A 17,437-nucleotide genomic window follows, 5' to 3' on the forward strand; every position below is an offset into this window, starting at 1 on the left:
TTAATTAAAGAAAGAATCCGCTTCAGCTGATAGGTTAGAACATAGGTAGGTGGAGTAAACAAAATAGAATGCCGGGAGGAAGAGGTAGTGAGCTCAGAGAAGCCATGCTCCCCTCTCCCCGGCAGATGCCATAGCTCTGCTCTCTGAGGCAGATGTCCATGCAGCCAGCCACCATGTCAGACATGCTGAATTTTTCCTGGTAAGTGCACCTCATTATACTACACTGATTATTAGAAATGGGTTAAAATGCTGAATCTAATTGGCCAGCAGTGTTTAAAAGAATAAAGTTTTGGTGTATTTATTTCAGGCATAACCTTCATGCGGTCGTGGTGCTGGGGACACAGCCTCGCTGCTCAAATAACGACAGAATGGCTTGCAGCCTTGTGGACAACTGAATCCACTGAAAGCCTGAGAAAGCTTGGGAAAGAGTAAAGCATGTTTTCTTGGTAGCAGCGATTTCTCGGTCTGCTCTGCTTGCTAGAAGAAAGCAAGGGCTCTCATCTAAAAGAGGCTTGCTGACTCAGCTTCAGCTGCAAAACCCTGCAGCCCTTAAGAGGTCCTGCCACAAAACATTTAAATGGTGTTGATAAAAGCCAACTGAATGCTTGTATGTTTTCAGCAGTAGCAGGGAAAAAAACTCTGTTGTTTTAAAATGCCAGTTTTCTGGGCCATCCTGCCTGGGCAAACTCTGACTGTTTGAGGAAGGAGGGCCAGCTACAGAAAGAGGGCTTGCGTGTTGTCTGTTGCAGCCTCTTTGATGGCAAGGACCTTGAAACACTGTAGACTTGTGGCACTGAATGCGGCTCTGTTCGGTACCTCAGCCACAAGGTTGGAATGGCAGAAAGCTAAGGAATGGGCTACATCTGGCCAGCAAAGCCACGGCTTTAGTCCTACTGAGATTGCTTTGTAAATGAAAGATTCATGTGGTCAGAAAAACAGAGAGAGAAATAGAGTAAAGAGAGATTCAAAGACAAAGAAAATTTTTAAATGATTTACAGTGTGTTAAAAATATGTGCAGGCTAAAATTTGAAGTTCTTAAAGTTAAAAAAAGGAAGAGTTGTTGTTGGGTGTGGTAGTACACACCTGTAAACCCAACACATGGGAGGCAGAGGGATATTGACCTCTGTACCTTCAGGGTGAGGTAGCACACGCCTTTAATCCCAGTGCCTTGAAGGCAGAGACAAACAGATCTTTGTGAGTTCAATGTGTAGTAGCATACACCTTTAATCCCAATGCCTGAAAGGCAGAGAGAGGCAGATCTCTGAGACTTCAAGGACAGACAGGTATACAAAGTTATTCCAGGTCAAAGATACAGAGAACCTGTCTCAAAAGGCAAAAAATAAAAAGGAAAAATAAACAAAATAGAGGTTAAATTGAAGCGCACAAAGATGGAAAATTCACAGCGAATTTTGATATGGTATGCTATTATGCTCTTTTTGAATCATTTGAATTTTGAGGCAGTAGCAATAGCTGCTCAAAGATGTTTCTTTATAAAAGCTGCTGAAATAATCCAACATAGATATTTTGAAAATGCCTTGACTTTGAAATTTGGATCTAAGGACATGATGCTTTGGAAAGGAGTTTCTATTTTGTTTTCACAGAGGGTGATAGTCTGTGGATGCCTCTATCCTAATATGGTAGGATGGACCACGCCCTACTTAAAGGTTGCTGTGAACACCTTTAAAAAATTGCTTCGCTCAACTGCCAACTGAGATAAATCAATAATGATGCCACCATTCAGCAGGAAGCATTTTGGAGAGAAGAAACTGCACCCACGTTCCCAAATATGGCTTATAAACGTTCTTTTACATTTAAAGTGGGATGTGATATAGATATGAATATTTGCCTTAGTATAGATTTTGCTTTACAGATAGAGATTTTAGGTCAATTTTGTTATATGTATATGCATTTTTTATCTCAATTAAGGTATTGTGATTGTGTAGTTCATTAAAAAATATAATGTATATAGGTTATTAATGGATAATCATTAATAATAGTCAAGTTTGTAGTCATGTTAGTTAGATTTTCTAGCTAAATAGATATATATATTTCAGTCAGATAGGCTTTATTCATACCTCTCTAGACTACAAAATAGGCTATTTAATGTTTTAGTACCTTAGGGTTTTTAATGACAGTGAGACACTCTACTCTTGGCAGCACATATCTACTTCAGGAAGAAGATGGGCATCAAAGAGGATCCTTATGGAGTTTGATAGCCATTTGGGGAAGAAACTGCTCTTGCCTGAATTGTTGCATAAACTGTACACAGAAAACACTCAGAGAGAGGACTACTGAACTTGCCTAAAAGTGAGATGATCTTTTCGTGTTCCTGATTCAGGAAAGGGTCAGCAAAACATTCTTCAAGACAAGCAGATAGTGACTGCCTTTGAAATTTCCTGCTTCATGGAAATGTCTGCTGGAAACTATGGGCCTGTAGGCTGAGGATGGAAACACCAACGGTACAGAGGAACTTTGGGTGACTGTCCAGGCAGCGAGATGTCCCTGTCATTTCTAGAGTTTGAAAATGGCTTACTTTTTGTTTGCTTAGGTAATACTGTATTATTCTGGAGTCTCTGATGGAATTGAAGAAGAGATCGATAGTTATAGTTTTCTATTGTTATGATAAAAGATAAAATAGATATAAATATTGTAACTGTAATTCTTGCTTGATAACTGTTTTGTTATATGTAATTTTGCTATGTTAAAGTTAAAGATTCCGTTCTTGTTTAAACAGAAATAGGAGTAATGATGGAGTATAGGTCATTGGTTAATTAAATAAAGAAACTGTTTGGCCTGAAAGGTTAGAACATAGGTGGGTGGAATAAACATAAGAGAATGCTGGGAGGAATAGGAATTGAGCTTAGAGATGCCATGCACCTCTCCCATGGGCAGAAATGGTAGCTCTGCACTCTGAGGCAGATGGCGATACAGCCAGCCACCAGGTCAGACATGCTAAATCTATCCTTCTAAGCGCAGCTCGTGCTGCAACATACATTATTAGACATGGGTTAAGAGGGTGAAAATAATGGGGCAGGCAGTGTTGAAATGAATAGTTTTGTGTTGTTATTTCAGAGCATGACCTTACAAGGCGGCCCCATGGGGATGCAGCCCTGCTGCTCAAATTTCTACAATCAAGGGGGAAATGGAAGAAGGGAAGAAAGAAGAGAGAGAGACAAGGAAGAATGGATGGATTCAATCATTCATTGGAAAAATGATTGAACCAATGAATGAGGATACCTAGTAGGAAAAAATGTGCTGCATTCCCTCAGAGAGTCAGGTCAAATTAAGGATTGACAAGGTTTTCCACTAAGGAGGAGTCTTATTCCATTTTACCTTCTTTGTGCTCCAGGCCCACCCACAAGAGTGATGATGAGGACAGGGAGAAGAAGAGGAGAGGGTGTACCAGAATTCCCTGGTACAATTTCTCACACAAATTGTAGCCAAATCACCTGACCTGGGACAGCTGATCTACATACTGGACCCTAACTCCCAGTTTGACAACTCTAACATTTTAACCAAGTTTGTGAAGATGAAGGAACCAAAAATAGTCCAGTTACAGGATGGCAGGTTACTTACAGGATGGGAGTCAGACATCAGTACCATACTGGTATTCGGCGATTTGATGAGTGTGTGGGGTCTTTGCCAGACTCCACCTAGCATCATGGATTCCCTACTTTACTGATATTATGGAGTTCGGTGCATTCATCATATGTGTGCATGTCACACACTAGTGGGCATCATATGTACATATTTATCCTGTGTGTGGGTGAGTGTGTTCATGAGTTTTATAGCCCAAGTACTACAGAACATGATCAATGAAAGGGAACACTGTTTTCCAGATATGGCAGGGCAATTATTTAAATGAACTGACAAGGGTTGGATGGCATGGATAAGACCTATGAGAGTTCAAGGCATACCGAATCCAGGCATGACAAAGTAGGTGGCAGACAGAATTCTGGCAAAACTAAGTAGGTAGCTTGATGTCCAACTTATTGGAGAAGAGCAACTGAGCAGAGACACTTTTCACTAAGCAACATGCTCTAGTGGAGATCAAACATCCTTTGACTTACAGCCAGTACGAATTAAACCATTCATCAAATGAAACCTAATTTTCTCTGATTTTGAGTATACATTTGTGTCCCTTCCAGATTAATCTACTCTTTATCCTCTTAAGTCCCAATACCTCATGCTGATATCGGTCATATCTTTCCATTTGACATGGTTTTCCCTCAAGCTTCGTACCGCCCCGAGATCATACAACTTTTTGTCCCCTCTCCACTGCTTCCTTGACAGCCATCTTGTCCTTTACCACACCACGCATCCCCAGTAATGTACTCTCCAAGGGGAAAAGACCATAAATCCTGCTTTGTTTTGAGGCATGTATTTCTGTGATGCCCCATCCACCAAACACAATCCATCATTGACCAAATAACACAACATGTTAACAAATTTTTATTCTTTGAGAAAGAATAATCCATTGGAAAAGATACCAGGATTCATAGAAGACCTGAGTTATCTCTGAAAAAACACATTCCCAAGGAGAGAATTAAGTCTGCCCCTCAAAATTTGAGAATTTCACTTTAACAGATCTTCACCAAATCATAGATATAGATATGTAAGTCATTATCAAACTTGATGAAATACACAGAAGGTTTGTTGGGAACTTGGCAAAAAATTTTACCTATCGCTTGGGTTCCATCTTTTTTGTTGTACTGCACTCATTTGCCCTCCAAGGAATCCCTGCCTAATTCCAAAGTCACCTCTACTGGAGGACATTCAGGCGTGATGTGGAGGTTGCCTTCAATGGAATCATCATGATGGTGGTAAAAGTACAGGACTGGATCATTCTCGTTGACAATGTAGAAACAGGTCGTTATGGTCTGCACCTCATCTGGGACCACGCCACTCCACTCTTCCTTAGAGCCTGGCATGATGTGGAGGTTGCCTTCCAGGTAGTCATCCAGGAGGTGGTAAATGTACAAGACCGGATCTTTCTTGTAGTAATATAAAACCAGGTCTTCATGATTGGCACCTCTTCTAGGACCATCCCGTTCCAGTCATTCTTAGAGCCATTTGTGCCCATGAATGTATGTTTCACTGCTCTGCCAACTATGGTGTTTGAGATATGAGTGTCTGTCACCTGAGGAAATGGCACATTGTTAGGCAGGATCTTCAGGTTTAAAATCCTTTCATCACTATGAAGCTCCAAGCCATAGACACAATCAATCCCATCATATTTCAACAAATAGAGAGAGGGATATGTTGGCAGTTGATCTAGAATGATGGCTTTCCAATGGGTGACTGGTTCATTGGCTTCCTTCCAGCCATGAGAAATTCTGCGGCCAACAATATTCTCCAGGGCCTCAAAAGGCTTACTAAGTTTTTGCTTCTGGAGCGATGGCCCATTCTTCTTCTGGAGATGTGGCATGCAACTCATACTAAGAGGCATCTTCATCATGGCGGGAGACTTTCTGAGATTGGCCACAGCACTCCTGTTCCTCTGTCTCTTGGCTCTGTTTCTGTGCTTGGGCTTCATAGCTGCCAATCTCTGCATAGGAAGAACTCTTCAGTTTAAATCAGACACAAAGTGGTTTCCTCCACCATAAGTGCCTGCAAGGATAAGAAGGTGAGCATGTGATGTCAAGGCTCTTTTTAGGAATAACTTTGGAGCAGGTGAAAAAGGCAGGGCTGAATAGATTTGGATACCTAAATGGAATATGTTCTTAAGAAATTAATAGGAAAATTATCAAACTCTTGTCTACAGCTCAGTATATGTGTATCAGAGACATATTCCTGCTGCAAAATGCAATTGACCTCTACTGAGAAACCTACTTCCTGACTTACTATATCAATGAGAGAGGAAGCTATGCCTATACCTAAAGTGAGAAAGAAATATCTGAACAGATGGCAAAGAATTCAAAGAACAGCCACTTCTCTTCTTACCACTCAAGCTACTGGTTAGTTGGCTGATCTATAACCACCTGCCCAAGGTCATGGCACTCCAGTCCACTGGCTCTCTCTATTGTGTCTCCTGATCTAGATCCAGGTTGATTACATGATGATATTCTGTATCTTCATTAGAGAAGTGAGAACTGTGAGTCAAACTGCCAAAAGAAAGAAACATTAATCTGTGCATTAGTACATATTAGAAATAATTATCTTTTAAAGCACATATGGACAAAGAGGATCTTTGCCATTTAAGTGGACTGAGGAATTGGACATTTTTAGCAAAGATAGAGTGGGGAGAATACCTGACATTAACCGTCCCCCAGCTAATAAATATAGGAGCTGTTAACGACATAAATTTTGGACCCAGAGCAGATTTGAAAGAAACCTTTCTTTGACTACAGAGGTCCTAGTTGCTTCCTAAACATATTTACCAAAAGAAAATATCTTGGCTCTCTAGATTCCAACTTCTGGAAATTCGGTTGAACAGTTGTGGAGCCCAAGAGCTGAACTGACCTCCTCAGCCACCGTGAAGATAGTAAGCCCACCTTCACAGAAGACCAGTGCTTCATGTGGAACAGAGTTGCCACCCCCAACCAAAGCTTTGTGACATCATCAAGGCTCTACTTATGTCATAAAACTCCTCCTAGCCAGGTTTCTTCCCTACTAACCCCCAGAAATATCCAGCATAGAGGTCCTAAAATGCTGCTCATACAGCCCCATGAAGACCCAAAATAAAAACCCCAATCTTCTTCCCAATTTCTTGAGTCATATTTTCCAAGTAACTCAACCCCTTTATGTGTTTTTTTTTTCTGTAAAATAATTTTTGGTCTGAGTCAACAACTCACATGAATGTTTTTTTTTCCCTAGCTCCAATGTCCTCATTGGTTATTTTCTATTGATTTTTCCATTACTTCATAATAATAATTATCAAACTTTCCACTTCTCTTCCTCCTCCCACATTCCTCTTGCTCCACAAATAAACCTCTCCATTCAAACACCAGTCCAAATAGAGGGCAGGGTACTTTGAGCTGTGGGAAGTCCAAGCCCACCCTTCATCCATCCAGATTTAGCAAGGTATGCATCCACAAAAAATATGATCACAAAAAGCCAGTGTATGATATGCAGACAATTGCAAGTGCCCTTATCCTTGGCTTCTGCGTCTGCCCCAATTGTCAGCCACATTCAGAGCTTCCAGTTTGATCCCATGTTCTTTCATTCCCAGGTCACTGGATTAGTTGAAATCCCCTTAGTTCAGTCACAGTGTCTCATAGTGTAGACCAAGCCCTTATATTCCTGACATCCTTGCTCTTTTTCTCCATCCATCTGCTCTTCCACTGGAGCTTGGAAGCTCCATCTAGTTTTCTGATTTTGACCCTGACTTGATCTCCATCATTTGCCAAACAAAAGTTCCATGGTGGTTTTCAAGATAGTCAGTCATCAGTCTGACTATGGGACAAGGCACACATAGTTCCTAGGGACATGTCACAGTGCGTTCATCTTCTCATCCCTGCTTAAGTAACTAGAGAGGGTCACCTTATGGCCTTCTGAGAACCACTCGAGAGATATCGATCTTGACTTCCTCAGAATGGCCCCATGAATTGAGATAACATTAGTGTATGTGCATTAACTTGTGTGTTTTCTGTCTGTGTATTTAAATCACAATAACAAATGGGTTGTAACATTGAAGTTTCTTCTCATCTTGAGAAGAATATTTGCTACAGAAACACTCTCACAGTAATAGTGAGAGTGTAAACTATCTAAGAAAGGAGAAATAACTGGAGGAATCCCCCAGGAGTTAGGCTCATTGTCCCAGGAATTATGCCCAAGGAAAGTCAATGAACTCAGTGATGGAAGATAAAACCCAGCCTAAATAAAACCCTAAATCATTTAGGTGGAACATGAGATACTCTTACAACAGTTACAAGAGGTCTAAAATGCCTGGACTGGAACATAAGGGGAACACAATGACGTGGAGCTGAGAGTGCATGCCAAAACTGATGGGATCTGGCAAAAATTATGTAAGCATACCAAGGAAACCACCAGTGGGACAAAACCCTAAGAAATCTGTATGACAACATATCATGTTGAACATAATGAGATTTATAGACAAAGGAAAGATCTTAATTATGTCACTGTCACACAGGTGATGATGAACCAGTCCCATCGTAGAGTGACTCCCTGCTGTGTTTAAGATAACCTGTCAATTCTGTCTAGTCAGTTACAAGGAAATTTGCATTAATTGCACAGATTAACTATCAGCATCATTTACTGCACAATCAAAGGCAAGGCAAAGAAATCATAGACATGTTGTTGAATGCTGATGATGTTATTGGGAGTTTTGATGGGTTTTTTTCTTAAAGGGAAATCATCGGTGACTCTCATGCATGAAGCAGATCCTTTCTCTGTGATGTTTCCTGAATAGCCACTGAGATACCAGCCCATTGAGTTGTGGTCTCTCTCTCTTTTGAAAAGCAACTTCTACCTTCAGCTTGATCTCTTGCTTGAGCTTCCCTTCCGGCTACTAGGCTCCTTTTCTGATCCTGCAGAGGGCTTTTGTAAGGGATTGTGATCTCTAAGTTTTTCCCCTTTCAAGAACTAATCATTCTATTAATTACAATTCTAAACTGCTGTGGGAGTTTGTTTGTGACTTATGACTTCACATGTGATACAAGCGACCTGTGTGTATAGGGTCTTCTCTCTGTTCATGTGGGGAAGGCATGGCAGCAGGAGTAGATGGCTGCTCATTCTCTGTAAGGAAATCAGTAAACAGTGAGCACCAGGTACAAGGATGTCCTGAAATATTAAGTCTTGTCCTTTCAAGGCCCCAAAGCCTCCAGCTAGGTTCAGGGTCACGACAATCTCCAAAACCCACCGAGCATGAAGTATTCAGAACCAGAAGCCTGTGTGTGCCATATCACATAAATTCATCGTGAGTACACCAATCTCTTTTTTTTTTAATTCTAAATTATTTTGTCCCATCAGAACGATCTATATTACCAATTAACCAAATTTGCTGCATCTTTGGTGTCCTAGAATTGCTTTAAATTGTTGCTGGGACAGTCTTACAAACCTTCCTGTGCTGTTATGAGACCTTAAGGGGACAGCATTTATTTCAGAAATCAAAGGCAGTTGGGTTCAATCCTATGGTTAGCTGTTAGCTAGACACTGGAAGGATGGATTTGACTCAGAAAGGGAGACAGCATACATGGAGGCAGGTAACCTTTCCTTTGCAAAATGACCCATTTTGAGGCCTTACTTCAGGCTCTTCTCTTCTCCTAATCTTGGTTTTTTTATTAGTTTAGGAGAAGAATTAAAACTCCATTTACAGTATCTGTGAACCCGTATGAGTTAAGTATGTGTGACCAACTTGATGTCTGCCTGTCTGTCAACAGGGCCAGAGTTCAGGGGCATCTGATGCATAGCACAGGAATGTCAGCCATCAATCTCTGGTCCACCTAACTCTACAGCATTAGAGTTGTCATGGTTGCTCATCTGATCTTCCTCATATGATCTCCATCCACAGAGATGTCAGAAAAATCCTCCCCTGAGAGTGCAAGTTCTTTACAAATGAAAGATTATACAACAGAAGACACATGGGAGATTTATATGGGCAAGCTGTTGAAAGGATAAAGTGACAGAAGAAGTTTTTTGATTAATTAAAGAAAGAATCCGCTTCAGCTGATAGGTTAGAACATAGGTAGGTGGAGTAAACAAAATAGAATGCCAGGAGGAAGAGGTAGTGAGCTCAGAGAAGCCATGCTCCCCTCTCCCCGGCAGATGCCATAGCTCTGCTCTCTGAGGCAGATGTCGATGCAGCCAGCCACCATGTCAGACATGATGAATTTTTCCTGGTAAGTGCACCTATTTATACTACACTGATTATTAGAAATGGGTTAAAATGCTGAATCTAATGGGCCAGCAGTGTTTAAAAGAATACAGTTTTGGTGTATTTATTTCAGGCATAACTTTCATGCGGCCGTGGTGCTGGGGACACAGCCTTGCTGCTCAAATAACTACAGAATGGCTTGCAGCCTTGTGGACAACTGAATCCTCTTAAAGCCTGAGAAAGCTTGGGAAAGAGTAAAGCATGTTTTCTTGGTAGCAGCGATTTCTCGGTCTGCTCTGCTTGCTGGAAGAAAGCAAGGGCTATCATCTAAAAGAGGCTTGCTGACTCAACTTCAGCTGCAAAACCCTGCAGCTCTTAAGAGGTCCTGCCACAAAACATTTAAATGGTGTTGATAAAAGCCAACTGAATGCTTGTATGTTTTCAGCAGTAGCAGGAAAAAAAACTGTGTTGTTTTAAAATGCCGGCTTTCTGGGCCATCCTGCCTGGGCAAACTCTGACTGTTTGAGGAAGGAGGGCCAGCTACTGAAACACTGTAGACTTGTGGCACTGAATGCGGCTCTGTTCGGTACCTCAGCCACAAGGTTGGAATGGCAGAAAGCTAAGGAATGGGCTACATCTGGCCAGCAAAGCCACGGCTTTAGTCCTACTGAGATTGCTTGGTAAATGAAAGACTCATGTGGTCAGAAAATACAAAGAGAGAAATAGAGTAAAGAGAGATTCAAAGAAAAGAAAATTTTTAAATGATTTACAGTGTGTTAAAAATATGTGCAGGCTAAAATTTGAAGTTCTTAAAGTTAAAAAAAGGAAGAGAGTTGTTGGGTGTGGTAGTACACACCTGTAAACCCAACACATGGGAGGCAGAGGGAGATTGACCTCTGTACCTTCAAGGTGAGGTAGCACACGCCTTTAATCCCAGTGCCTTGAAGGCAGAGACAAACAGATCTTTGTGAGTTCAATGTGTAGTAGCATACACCTTTAATCCCAATGCCTGAAAGGCAGAGAGAGGCAGATCTCTGAGACTACAAGGACAGACAGGTATACAGAGTTATTCCAGGTCAAAGATACAGAGAACCTGTCTCAAAAGGCAAAAAATAAAAAGGAAAAATAAACAAAATAGAGGTTAAATTGAAGCGCACAAAGATGGAAAATTCACAGCGAATTTTGATATTGTATGCTATTATGCTCTTTTTGAATCATTTGAATTTTGAGGCAGTAGCAATAGCTGCTAAAAGATGTTTCTTTATAAAAGCTGCTGAAATAATCCAACATAGATATTTTGAAAATGCCTTGACTTTGAAATTTGGATCTAAGGACATGATGCTTTGGAAAGGAGTTTCTATTTTGTTTTCACAGAGGGTGATAGTCTGTGGAAGCCTCTATCCTAATATGGTAGGATGGACCACGCCCTACTTAAAGGTTTCTGTGAACACCTTTAAAAATTTGCTTCACTCAACTGCCAACTGAGATAAATCAATAATGATGCCACCATTCAGCAGGAAGCATTTTGGAGAGAAAAAACTGCACCCACGTTCCCAATATGGCTTATAAACTTTCTTTTACATTTAAAGTGGGATGTGATATAGATATGAATATTTGCATTAGTATAGATTTTGCTTTACTGTTAGAGAGTTTAGGTCAATTTTGTTACATGTATATGCATTTTTGATCTTAATTAAGGTATTGTGATTGTGTAGTTCATTAAAAAATATAATGTATATAGGTTATTAATGGATAATCATTAATAATAGTCAATTTGTAGTCATGTCAGTTAGATTTTCTAGCTACATAGATATATATATTTCAGTTAGATAGGCATTATTCATATCTTTCTAGACTACAAAATAGGGTATTTAATGTTTTAGTACCTTAGGGTTTTTCATGACAGTGAGACACTCTACTCTTGGCAGCACATATCTACTTCAGGAAGAAGATGGGCATCAAAGAGGATCCTTATGGAGTTTGATAGCCATTTGGGGAAGAAACTGCTCTTGCCTGGATTGTTGCATAAACTGTACACAGAAAACACTCAGAGAGAGGACTACTGAACTTGCCTAAAGGTGAGATGATCTTTTCGTGTTCCTGATTCAGGAAAGGGTCAGCAAAACATTCTTCCAGACAAGCAGATAGTGACTGCCTTTGAAATTTCCTGCTTCATGGAAATGTCTGCTGGAAACTATGGGCCTGTAGGCTGAGGATGGAAACACCAACGGTACAGAGGAACTTTGGGTGACTGTCCAGGCAGCGAGATGTCTCTGTCATTTCTAGAGTTTGAAAATGGCTTACTTTTTGTTTGCTTAGGTAATACTGTATTATTCTGGAGTCTCTGATGGAGTTGAAGAATAGATAGATAGCTATAGTTTTCCATTGTTATGATAAAAGATAAAATAGATATAAATATTGTAACTGTAATTCTTGCTTGATAACTGTTTTGTTATATGTAATTTTGCCATGTTAAAGTTAAAGATTCCGTTCTTGTTTAAACAGAAATAGGAGTAATGATGGAGTATAGGTCATTGGTTAATTAAATAAAGAAACTGTTTGGCCTGAAAGGTTAGAACATAGGTGGGTGGAATAAACATAAGAGAATGCTGGGAGGAATAGGAATTGAGCTTAGAGATGCCATGCACCTCTCCCATGGGCAGAAATGGTAGCTCTGCACTCTGAGGCAGATGGCGATACAGCCAGCCACCAGGTCAGACATGCTAAATCTTTCCTTCTAAGCGCACTTCGTGCTGCAACATACATTATTAGACATGGGTTAAGAGGCTGAAAATAATGGGGCAGGCAGTGTTGAAATGAATAGTTTTGTGTTGTTATTTCGGAGCATAACCTTACAAGGCGGCCCCATGGGGATGCAGCCCTGCTGCTCAAATTTCTACAATCAAGGGGGAAATGGAAGAAGGGAAGAAAGAAGAGAGAGAGACAGGGAAGAATGGATGAATTCAATCATTCATTGGAAAAATGAGTGAACCAATGAATGAGGAGACCTAGCAGGAAAAAATGTGCTGCATTCCCTCACTGAGTCAGGTCAAATTAAGGATTGACAAGGTTTTCCACTAAGGAGGAGGCTTATTCCATTTTACCTTCTTTGTGCTCCAGGCCCACCCACAAGAGTGATGATGAGGACAGGGAGAAGAAGAGGAGAGGGTGTACCAGAATTCCCTGGTACAATTTCTCACCCAAATTGTAGCCAAATCACCTGACCGGGGACAGCTGATCTACATGCTGGACCCTAACTCCCAGTTTGACAACTCTAACATTTTAACCAAGTTTGGGAAGATGAAGGAACCAAAAATAGCCCAGTTACAGGATGGCAGGTTCCTTACAAGTTGGGAGTCAGACATCAGTACCATACTGGTATTTGGCGATTTGATGAGTGTGTGGGGTCTTTGCCAGACTCCACCTAGCATCATGGATTCCCTACTTTACTGATATTATGGAGTTCGGTGCATTCATCATATGTGTGCATGTCACACACTAGTGGGCATCATATGTACATGTTTATCCTGTGTGTGGGTGAGTGTGTTCATGAGTTTAATAGCCCAAGTACTACAGAACATGATCAATGAATGGGAACACTGTTTTCCAGATATGGCAGGGCAATTATTTAAATGAACTGACAAGGGTTGGATGACATGGATAAAACCTATGAGAGTTCAAGGCATACCGAATCCAGGCATGACAAAGTAGGTGGCAGACAGAATTCTGGCAAAACTAAGTAGGTAGCTTGATGTCCAACTTACTGGAGAAGAGCAACTGAGTGGAGACACTTTTCACTAAGCAACATGCTCTAGTGGAGATCAAACATCCTTTGACTTACAGCCAGTACGAATTAAACCATTCATCAAATGAAACCTAATATTCTCTGATTTTGAGTATACATTTGTGTCCCTTCCTGATTAATCTACTCTTTATCCTCTTAAGTCCCAATACCTCACGCTGATATCGGTCACATCTTTCCATTTGACATGGTTTTCCTTCAAGCTTCATACCGCCCCGAGATCATACAACTTTTTGTCCCCTCTCCACTGCTTCCTTGACAGCCGTCTTGTCCTTTACCACACCACGCATCCCCAGTCCTTTACTCTCCAAGGGGAAAAGACCATAAATCCTGCTTTGTTTTGAGGCATGTATTTCTGTGATGCCCCATCCACCAAACACAATCCATCATTGACCAAATAACACAACATGTTAACAAATTTTTATTCTTTGAGAAAGAATAATCCATTGGAAAAGATACCAGCATTCATAGAAGACCTGAAGTATCTCTGAAAAAACACATTCCCAAAGAGAGAAGTAAGTCTGCCCCTCAAAATTTGAGAATTTCACTTTAACAGATCTTCACCAAATCATAGACATAGATATGGAAGTCATTATCAAACTTGATGAAATACGCAGAAGTTTTGTTGGGAACTTGGCAAATAATTTTACCTATCTCTTGGGTTCCATCTTTTTTGTTGTACTGCACTCTTTTGCCCTCCAAGGAATCCCTGCCTAATTCCAAAGTCACCTCTACTGGAGGACATTCAGGCGTGATGTGGAGGTTGCCTTCAATGGAATCATCATGATGGTGGTAAAGGTACAGGACCGGATCATTCTCGTTGACAATGTAGAAACAGGTCGGTATGGTCTGCACCTCATCTGGGACCACGCCACTCCACTCTTCCTTAGAGCCTGGCATGATGTGGAGGTTGCCTTCCAGGTAGTCATCCAGTAGGTGGTAAATGTACAACACTGGATCTTTCTTGTAGGTAATATAAAACCAGGTCTTCATGATTGGCACCTCTTCTAGGACCATCCCATTCCAGTCATTCTTAGAGCCATTTGTGCCCATGAATGTATGTTTCATTGCTCTGCCAACTATGGTGTTTGAGAGATGAGTGTCTGTCACCTGAGGAAATGGCACATTATTAGGCAGGATCTTCAGGTTTAAAATCCTTTCATCACTATGAAGCTCCAAGCCATAGACACAATCAATCCCATCATATTTCAACAAATAGAGAGAGGGATATGTTGGCAGTTGATCTAGAATGATGGCTTTCCAATGGGTGACTGGTTCATTGGCTTCCTTCCAGCCATGAGAAATTCTGCGGCCAACAATATTCTCCAGGGCCTCAAAAGGCTTACTAAGTTTTTGCTTCTGGAGCGATGGCCCATTCTTCTTCTGGAGATGTGGCATGCAACTCATACTGAGAGGCATCTTCATCATGACGGGAGACTTTCTGAGATAGGCCACAGCACTCCTGTTCCACTGTCTCTTGGCTCTGTTTCTGTGCTTGGGCTTCATAGCTGCCAATCTCTGCATAGGAAGAACTCTTCAGTTTAAATCAGACACAAAGTGGTTTCCTCCACCATAAGTGCCTGCGAGGATAAGAAGGTGAGGATGTGAGGTCAAGGCTCTTTTTAGGAATAACTTTGGAGCAGGTGAAAAAGGCAGGGCTGAATAGATTTGGATACCTAAATGGAATATGTTCTTAAGAAATTAATAGGAAAATTATCAAACTCTTTTCTACAGCTCAGTATATGTGTATCAGAGACATATTCCTGCTGCAAAATGCAATTGACCTCTACTGAGAAACCTACTTCCTGACGTACTACATTAATGAGCGAGGAAGCTATGCCTATACCTAAAGTGAGAAAGAAATATCTGAACAGATGGCAAAGAATTCAAAGAACAGCCACTCCTCTCCTTACCACTCAAGCTACTGGTTAGTTGGCTGATCTATAACCACCTGCCCAAGGTCATGGAACTCCAGTCCACTGGCTCTCTCTATTGTGTCTCCTGATCCAGATCCAGGTTGATTACATAAAGATATTCTGTATCTTCATTAGAGAAGTGAGTACTGTGAGTCAAACTGCCAAAAGAAAGAAACCTTAATCTGTGCAACAGCACCTATTAGAAATAATTATCTTTTAAAACACATATGGACAAAGAGAATCTTTGCCATTTAAGTGGACTGAGGAATTGGACATTTTTAGCAAAGATAGAGTGGGGAGAATACCTGACATTAACCGTCCCCCAGCTATCAAATATAGGAGCTGTTAACGACATAAATATTGGACCCAGAGCAGATTTGAAAGAAACCTTTCTTTGACTACAGAGGTCCTAGTTGCTTCCTAAACATATTTACCAAAAGAAAATATCTTGGCTCTCTAGATTCCAACTTCTGGAAATTCGGTTGAACAGTTGTGGAGCCCAAGAGCTGAACTGACCTCCTCAGCCACCTTGAAGATAGTAATCCCACCTTCACAGAAGACTAGTGCTTCAAGTGCAACAGGGTAGCCACCCCCAACCAAAGCTTTGTGACATCATCAAGGCTCTACTTATGTCATAAAACTCCTCCTAGCCAGGTTTCTTCCCTACTAACCCCCAGAAATATCCAGCATACAGCTCCTAAAATGCTGCTCATACAGCCCCATGAAGACCCAAAATAAAAACCCCAATCTTCTTCCCAATTACTTGAGTCATATTTTCCAAGTAACTCAACGCCTTTATGTGTTTTTTTTTTTTCTGTAAAATAATTTTTGGTCTGAGTCAACAACTCACATGAATGTTTTTTTTCCTAACTCCATGTCCTCATTGGTTATTTTCTATTGATTTTTCCATTACTTCATAATAATAATTATCAAACTTTCCACTTCTCTTCCTCCTCACACATTCTTCTTGCTCCGCAAATAAACCTCTCCACTCAAACACCAGTCCAAATAGAGGGCAGGGTACTTTGAGCTGTGGGAAGTCCAAGCCCACCCTTCATCCATCCAGATTTAGCAAGGTATGCATCCACAAAAAATATATCACAAAAAGCCAGTGTATGATATGCAGACAATTGCAAGTGCCATTATCTTTGGCTTCTCCGTCTGCCCCAATTGTCAGCCACATTCAGAGCTTCCAGTTTGATCCCATGTTCTTTCATTCCCAGGTCACTGGATTAGTTGAAATCCCCTTAGTTCAAGCAGAGTGTCTCATAGTGTGGACCAAGCCCTTATATTCCTGACATCCTTGCTCTTTTTCTCCATCCATCTCTCTTCCACTGGATCTTGGAAGCTCCATCTAGTTTTCTGATTTTGACCCTGACTTGATCTCCATCATTTGCCAAACAAAAGTTCCATGGTGGTTTTCAAGATAGTCAGTCATCAGTCTGACTATGGGACAAGGCACACATAGTTCCTAGGGACATGTCACAGTGCGGTCAAATTCTCCTCCCTGCTTAAGGACCTAGAGAGGGTCACCCTATGGCCTTCTGAGAACCACTCGAGAGATATCGATCTTGACATCCCCAGAATGGCCCCATAAATTGAGATATCATCAGTGTATGTGCATTAACTTGTGAGTGTTTGTGTGTGTGTATTTAAATCACAATAACAAATGGATTGTAACATTGAAGTTTCTTCTCATCTTGAGAAGAATATTTGCTACAGAAACACTCTCACAGTAATAGTGAGAGTGTAAACTGACTCAGCAAGGAGAAAAAACTGGAGGAATCCCCCAGGAGTTAGGCTCAGTGTCCCAGGAATTACGCCCAAGGAAAGTCAATGAACTCAGTGATGGAAGATAAAACCCAGCCTAAATAAAACCCTAAATCATTTAGGTGGAACATGAGATACTCTTACAACAGTTACAAGAGGTCTAAAATGCCTGGA

This window comes from Microtus pennsylvanicus (assembly GCF_037038515.1).
Source record: "Microtus pennsylvanicus isolate mMicPen1 chromosome Y unlocalized genomic scaffold, mMicPen1.hap1 SUPER_Y_unloc_3, whole genome shotgun sequence".
NCBI classification, from domain to species: Eukaryota; Metazoa; Chordata; class Mammalia; order Rodentia; family Cricetidae; genus Microtus; species Microtus pennsylvanicus.